The sequence below is a fragment of the Carcharhinus amblyrhynchos genome, chromosome 19 (genome assembly GCF_965287045.1).
Source record: "Carcharhinus amblyrhynchos chromosome 19, sCarAmb.v2.hapA, whole genome shotgun sequence".
In the NCBI taxonomy this organism is placed as follows: Eukaryota; Metazoa; Chordata; class Chondrichthyes; order Carcharhiniformes; family Carcharhinidae; genus Carcharhinus; species Carcharhinus amblyrhynchos.
The window spans coordinates 47,946,462-47,954,668 of NC_137342.1; the positions used below are offsets into that span (position 1 = coordinate 47,946,462).

Genomic DNA, 8,207 nt, shown 5'->3' on the forward strand with positions numbered 1-8,207 from the left:
TTCAGTCTACCACTGAGCGATGTTCAAGCGATGTTAACTTCTCCCATTACTGACACAACTTTCTTATCTTTCCTCCTGTCTCACTCCAGTTCCTGTCCTTCCCTAGAAACATTCAGAGATGTTGTGACACAGCCATCCACAGCTCACCCACTGGAGCCTGGAGAATGAATGTCTCTGGGCAATCAACAACAGTGACCCTGCAACTAACCCCAGTCCTACCCCTGCGTAGGTTAGTTGGATTGGCCACAGTAAATGCATGGGGTTACGGGGATAGGGCCGAGGGGGAAGCCTAGGTAAGCTACACTTTTGGAGAGGTTTTAAGTTTGTTTATTAGTGTCACAAGTCAGCTTACACTGACACTGCGATGAAGTTACTGTGAAAATCCCCTAGTCGCCACACTCCTGTTCGGGTACACGGAGAGAGAATTTAGCTTGGTTAATGCACCTAACCAGCACGTCTTGTAAACTGTGGGAGGAAACCAGAGCATCTGGAGGAAACCCGCGCAGTCATGGGGAGAATATGCAAACTCTACACAGACAGTGACCCAGGTCAGGGGTTCAGCCCAGGTCCCTGATGATATGAGGCAGCAGTGCTAACCATTCTGAGTTGGTGCAGACTCAATGGGCCGTATTGCCTCCTTCTGCAATGTAGGGACTCTACAGTTCATTGCTGACACCCACACATGTTTTATGTGCCTGTATTATGATTAGGAAGGGGAACCCACTCCTTCTTAGCTGAATGACACTGTGGCCTGCTTCCTTTAACCTGGGCTTCCTAGTGCATTTGGATCAATCCCTTCAATTTATTTATCAAGCGTGCAGGGACAATGGATATTTATTTTTCCAAAGGCTACATCAGTATGTGTTGATAGCCATGCCAGTTTCCATTCTTCAAGTGAAGAGCAGAATCAGCGAGGGTAAACAGTCTATTCAACCAGGACCGTCAGAGCTCTGAGTTTTTACCATCTGGGCCAACAATGGGGATTTCTCCATCCTTCTGATCTTCACCTTCCTTCTGTATTTATTGCATTAATTTCAAGCTGTGCTGACTAGGTCTGAGACGAACATATCACAGTGACTTACACTAACTATAAAAACAACCTTGTGACCTATCGGAGACAGTGATTTAACATTCAGTAATCAGCAGCAATAAAATCCCAGGTTATAAAGTAATGAAATAATTTATTCATGGCCTATCTAACACGCCATTCATTTCCACAGTGCTGAGCCCTGGTCAGTTTGCACTCATTTAATCCACGACTTAATCTGCTCTCATTTGGTTCTTTGTTCCTTTTTTGCTTAGCTCAGTCTCATGGCTAGGGGTCCTTTAGCACTTGACTCTTGGCCAACAAGTAATCGCTTGGCTTAACTTCATTAGTTATGTTGCTAAAGGCTTAAATCTGTAAGGAATGAGACAGGTGGGCGTGTTTCTGTGTAGTGGGAGTGTGCAGGCTGGATCAGCCGTCCAGGAATGGAAGCTACTTACGTGGATTTCGCAACACTTCAGTTAAAAGACTCTTGAAGTATGATCATGGATTTCCATATCTGTAACAGCAACTTGTAATTACATAGCACCATTCATATGCTAAACCATCCCAAGGTACTTCAGAGGAGTATTCTACAGCAAAGATTTGACACCAAGTTACATTGGAGAGATTTTCAGCTAGGTGACCAAAAAGGAGGTCATAGAGATAGGTTTTAAGGAGCGTCTTAAAAGGGAGAGGTGTAAAGTTTATTTATTAGTCACAAGTAGGCTTACATTAACACTGCAATGAAGTTACTGTGAAAATACCCTAGTCACTACACTCTGGCGCCTGTTCGGGTACACTGAGGGAGAATTTAGCACGGCCAATGCACCTAACCAGCATGTCTTTCAGACTGTGGGAGGAAACCATAGCACTCAAAGGAAACCCATGCAGACACAGGAAGAATGTGCAAACTCCACACAGATAGTGACCCAAGCTGGGAATCAAACCCAGGTCCCTGGTGCAGCGAGGCAGCAGTGCTAACGGCCGTGTTTCCCATGGGTGGCACAGTGGTTAAAAGCTGCTGCCTCACTATACCACCGTGCCACCCATGGGAAGCTGATCAAGGGGGTATTAGAATAAGTCGAGATGAGAGTTTCAATAGTTAACAAGCTGAGGCAGGTGGAGGTGGGCAATATTGTGGAGGTGCAAACAAAGGCTGCCATTTAGTGACCCCGTTAATCCCGGCTGCTAAATCGTACGAGCAGTCAAATACAGTGAGATCTCAATTTGAGATTAGCTTTACACCCAGAAAGGAGGGGTAGTCTGGGGGCACGCAGGTAAATATGGCCTTCAGGTGGTGAGGGACATGGCAGTGCAGTGCCCTGGCATTGCTCCCTCGCACCACTGGCACTACCCTTTGGCAACGCCAACCTATCAGTAATGCAAGTTGGTTATGCCAGGTTGGCACTGCCTGAGCTGGCCCTGTGGGAAGTCCCATGTGAGCGGGGGGGAGGTGCAGGGGAGGGGGTGGTCCCCTTATGTGCGATGCAAGTGGGAGAACCCCAATACTCTTGTGGCAGGTGGATGCGGTGTTGGGATGTCGGGGAGAGAGCCCCCAGTGCCTGTGAGGAGGGGATGGGGCCAGTTCTTGCACGGTTGTGGGGAAGGGGGGATGTGCCCTGTAGCTTTGGGGAGGGGTCCCGACGTACAGGTGGGGCTTTTACTTAAGTGGGCACCCCAAACCACTGGATTCCTGGTCTTGCTGGTGGATTTAGGCCCTGCCCCTCCATCTGATTGATTCTCACTTCCATTTTTGACATGCACAGAGTGCTGTTCAGTAGGTTGGGAACAGCCGGGTGTGCAGCTCGCAAACTTCACATCAATTTTCCCTCCTCAGCCAACACTCTGCAATTTTTGGGATGATTCTGCCAGTCTTTATGATGCTGCAAAATACGATCATCACACATCATTGCTAAAATCACTGTGAGCGGCACGGTGGCACAGTGGTTAGCACTGCTGCCCCACAGCACCAGGGTTCGATTCCCAGCTTGGGTTACTGTCTGTGTGGAGTTTGCATGTTCTCCCTGTGTCCACATGGGTTTTCTCCGGGTGCTCCAGTTCCCTCCCACAATGTAGCTAGTTAGAAACATGCTAAATTTTCCCTCGGTGTACTCGAACAGGCGCCGGAGCGTGGCGACTAGGGTATTCTCACTGTAACTTCATTGCAGTGTTAATGTTAGCCTACTTGTGACACTAATAAATAAATAAACTAATAAACTTAAATAAAAGATCGAACTGCCCACTGATGTACTTTCATTCAAACAAAAAATCATTGGAATCTGAATAACTGAATATGTCCAGTGAAAAAAGTGCCCTAAACATTCAACAGATTGCTTCAATGAGCACCAAGCATTAAAAGGTACATGAGGGTAAAGTTTGCCCCTTGCTGCCCGCAGGTATTCTTGGCAATGTTGCTTTAACCACCCCTTCCATCTCCTGCCTCATTTTCCTTCTCTAAATCTCTAAAAGAAATGAAATTTGATGGTGCAGTGTAAAACCCTGCGGTGGAATCTAACCCCATGTTTTACCTCATTAAAGGAATAAAGAATGCTGGAATGTGGACGTGGTTAGGTTAAATGATATGAAATTATCTTGTAGTTTTTAAGACCATGATTTTAGACCATTTCACTTGGTTTTCTAACCTGGGGTCACGGGGTTTGTGGCGGGACTTTCAGAGCTTTTTCTGTGTCCTTACATGACCCTGTAGCTGAAGTCACTGCCAGGAATAAATGATCAGAAGTTGTTCTCTCCACCTTGTGGGTGTGTCTGCAACTGAGCTGCATGCTGTGGTTTTACCCAAGCAGCTGTGCTATGTGCCTATGTGACTTCGCTCAGGTTTCTCTCCTGTCTGTCGGCTCCCAGTGCCTGAGCAGATGGCTCACTGTGAGAACTCGTATCGGATTATACAAGCCGCGGAGGAGAATGCCCACCCAGGTAGCTAAGCAAAAAAAAGCCGTCTCTTACAGCGGCACAGTGGTTAGCACGGCTGCCTCACAACGCCAGGAACCCGGGTTCAATTCCCAGCTTGGGTCACTGTCTGTGCAGAATATGCATGTTCTCCCCATGCCTGCATGGGTTTCCTCCCACAGTCCTGAATTGTGCAGGTTAGGTGGATTAACGGCGGTAAATGTGTGGTGTTATGGGGATAGGGCAGGGAGGCCTGGTTAAGATGCTATTTTGAAGAGATGGACAGAATGGCCTCTTTCTGCACTGTGGGGATTCTGTGATTCTAACTGCATCGACATTAGCACACTTGCTATTTAACTATGAATCAAGTTTGTGCACAGTTAATTCTGGGCAGGAAGGTTTGTCCTGTTTCTGTATGGGTTTCCTCTGGTGCTCCAATTTCCCCCCATTGTCTGAAAGACATGCTGGTTAGGGTGTATTGGCCATGGTAAACGTGTGGGGCTACGGGGATAGGGTGTGGGAGGTGGCCTGGATAAGATACTCTGTCAATGCGTCGGTGCAGGCTGTCAATGCGTTGGACCAAATGGCTTCCTTCTGCACTGTAGGGATTCTATGATTCTATGGTTCTGCGCTGTAAGGATTCTGTTACATGTTAAAATCTTTGATTGGAGTTTGAACCCACAATCTCTGAACGAACTCAGTCAGGTTGATGTAATACCAAAATCATAAGAACTGAAAGGATCTCGTGTCTGCCCTTGGTCAGCGCTGAGTCAGCAAATCTCAGATCCAGCAGAAACTCTTCACCCTGTCACTGCCGTAGTGAATCATTCCACTCTGCACTGCTTGCTGATAGCTGCAAAGTTACCTTTCTGTGGTCAGTTTCCTGGCTATTCATTATCCAACCACAGCAAACTCTGGAAAAAGGAATAAAATTGGACGGGCCACCCAACATCAACCTAAGTACCAGAAATGACAACAGCAAACTCAGCCCTGTCAACCCTGCAAAGTCCTCCTTACTAACATTAAGCTGCTTCCTTTAGTTGTCCAAAGACTTGGTCTTGACCTGCCTTCCTAACACACCATGCAGGTGGCAGAGTGGGCCAGTGGTTAGCACTGCTGTCTCACAGCCCCAGAGAACTGGGTTCAACTCCTGAGTTTACCACTATGCCACTGCCTCCCCAATCGCCCTTGACCTTACACTTAACAATCCTGTACCCATGCCCTTTAATTTTGCTACCCCAGTATTGTCACAAATTTACCATCCAGAATCTACTATCCACACAATTCTACTGCATCCCCATGAAACACTTTTCCTTCTGGGACTAAACTGTCCTGTCATGTCAACCAGAAATGTATTCAATAATTCATGGTTAAATTGCCAGTTAATATAACAGTACTCTGTTTGTTTGGCCTTTTATCGCTTTGCTTTGTAAATGTGGTGAGTGAGGAATCAGCTAAGACTAACTGGTCTTTTTTAGCTACATCCTCAGCATATTCCTACTTTCACAGTTCGGATTCAGTGTCTTGTCCTTATTTGCATTGAAATTCATCCCTCGCTATTTAATTTGAGCACAAACTCCAGCAGAGTGGTTTAGTTTAGATCTTCACCATTTCACCGCTGGCTAATCCAGTGACAATATCACTTTGCCACTGCCTTCCCTGCAAACATTTACATGAAAAGTAACCATTCAAGGATACTGGAGCAGATGCCAGAACTAGTATGGAGTCAGAACTGTTTGAGACTTGTACAAAAATTTTGCATCTAGAACCGTGGATGTTCTAATGTTATATTCAAAAAGTGAGGACAAGACAGAACTGGTCCATAAAACCATTAGATATAGGAGCAGAATTAGACCATTCGGCCCACTAAGTCTGTTCAGCCATTCAATCATGGCTGATAGGTTTCTCAACCCCATTCTCCCGCCTCTTCCCTGTAACCTTTGATCCCCTTACCAATCAAGAACCCATCTATCTCTGTCATAAATACACTCAGTGACCAATTGTCGGGTAATGAATGTATCACGAAGCAAGATGAGAAAGTGAGAATGAAAAGAAGGCAATCCAGAACATGGGGAATGTCATCACAGTGCAGTGATGGTGAGCACAAGTAATGTTACAGGAAAAGGAATTCATCACTTCCATGTTCTACCTTCACTTCCTGTCCTTTAACTTTACTTGATGTGTCTTTTTCAGGAAATGATGCAAACCATTGCATTAGTACAGTGTGTTCTGTATCAGGCAAATAAAGCAATACCCTGAAATCTTAGCCATATTTTGGAAGGAGTGGTGATTCCCAAGTGGAATAAAAAGAAAGAGCAATTTATTAACAGTGTAAAATTATGTACAGAGAGTAAGAATAATGCTATCGATTACTTCAACGCCGGCTCCCAGTCTGCCTGGAGAGGGCCCTGCCTGATGTCAGGGTTCACGTTCTGCCGCCCAATTGGGTGACGTGACCCTCTGAAACCTCACCCCTTAAAGGGGGCTTGCTACTCCAGTATACATAATCCGAATGCATTCTAAATGCTTCAAGCAGCTGAATTAATTTTATTTAGAACTAACGGCAAAATAATTTAAACATTTAAAACTGCTGAAATGAAATAAATGTCATCAGTTAAAGCAGACAGCCATTGCTTGGTTCAAGGGTTTTAATATATACAATATTATATATTGTATATACAATACGTAGCCAAAATGAACAGTTATTCATACATTTGAGGGGGGGTGCTAGTGATATTATCACTAGACTATTAACCCAGAAACTCAGCTAATGTTCTGGAAACCCAGATTCGAATCCCGCCACGGCAAAATTCAATAAGAAATGTCTGGAATTAAGAAGACCATGAAATCATTTGTCAGAAAAATCCATCTGTTCTTTAGGGAAGGAAATTTGCTATCCTTACTTGGTCTGGCCCACATGTGACTCCAGAGCCACACAGCAATGTAGTTGACTCTCAACTACCCTCCAAGGGCAAGTATGAATGAACAACAAAAGCTGGCCAGCCAGTGACGCCCAAGTCTCACAAACAAATTTAAAAAAGAATTGTATCCGTGACTTTTGTTTTCTTAATCCTCAGGTGTTGCTCATGTAACAGAATCCCAGCTTGGTTCAACCTCTTTACACATCTCAGTGATTGAGGGAATGTGCTAGGTCTTCTTAAAACAAAGTGGTGTGGAGGAAGAAGCTATGAAACTTTCTGCTACAGGTTTCCAGGATGTACCTTTGGTCCAATGATTGAGGATCACTCTTCGACAGATATCCAGGTAATTATTGACCAGTCCAAGTGCTCTTCGAACTCCCATGTACGGTTAGTATGGGCACAAATGCAGAGATTACGAACTTGTATTTCCTGGATGGAAATACAGGCAGAGTTTTGCAATTTTAATAATGGGGTTTTATTAGCATACCATTTGCTGATTTACCAACCAAACCTTTGCAGGAAACCTCCTGAGCCATCCAACCCATAAGTGGCACATCACACACTGCACTGGGCCCCTTCAGGCCCTGACTAGCTTCATAAGAGTATGAGAAATAGGAGCAGGGTGTAGACCACATAACTCATCGAGCTTGTCCCACCGGTACGAGAACCATAGAGTCCCTAGAGTGCAGAAAGAGGCCATTCGGCCCATTGAGTGTGCACCAACAACAATCCCACCCAAGCCCTATCCCTATAACGCAACTTATTTACCCTGCTAATCTCCCTGACGCGAAAGGTCAATTTGGCATGGCCAATCGACCTAACCCAGCCATCTTTGGAATGTGGGAGGAAAGCAGAGCACCCGGAGGAAACCCACGCAGACATAGAGGAAATGTGCAGACACTGCACAGATGGGCACCCGAGGCTGGAATTGAACCCGGGTCCCTGGCGCTGAGGCAGCAGTGATTACCACTGTGCCACCGTGCCTCCCCTAAAGACATCAGGCCTTGAATTTAAAAAGAAACATATTGGATTCTACATTATTGTCCTGTCGTCAGAGTCCATTCTGCAGGTCTGAAGAAGGCTCTGCCAGTTTGGAGTAAAGTTGTCCTGTTGGCTTGGAAGTTAAAATTGCAGTTAGCCCGTTCAGAGCAAGAAAGAATCAGGGTGATTGAGAGGGTGGGGGGTGTGGGTATGGGTGGGTGGTGGGTGGTGGGTGGGGGGTGCATGGGTTGGGAGGGTCGCTTTCCCCATTTTAACTGCCTTTCTTTCTCTCCTACTTTCTGCTTTCTGCCAGGTGTTATTTTCCTGGAAGTGTAAGTGCTTGTAATTTGAATTGTATATGACCCAGCTGC

The 8,207-nt window shown here is 45.7% G+C and overlaps 1 long non-coding RNA gene across 2 annotated transcripts in view; it reads left to right on the forward strand.

Moving 5' to 3' along the window:
• Window positions 1-7,192, forward strand: part of LOC145355509 (uncharacterized) — a 53,473-nt gene extending 46,281 nt beyond the window's left edge. Inside the window, exon 3 of one of the 2 annotated variants that reach the window (XR_013888999.1) lies at window positions 7,012-7,192. This is a non-coding gene — a long non-coding RNA (uncharacterized LOC145355509). Of the gene's footprint in view, window positions 1-89; window positions 210-7,011 lie in introns of those variants that run through there. The other variant, XR_013889000.1, reaches the window with a different exon arrangement.
• The last annotated feature ends 1,015 nt before the right edge of the window (window positions 7,193-8,207 follow it).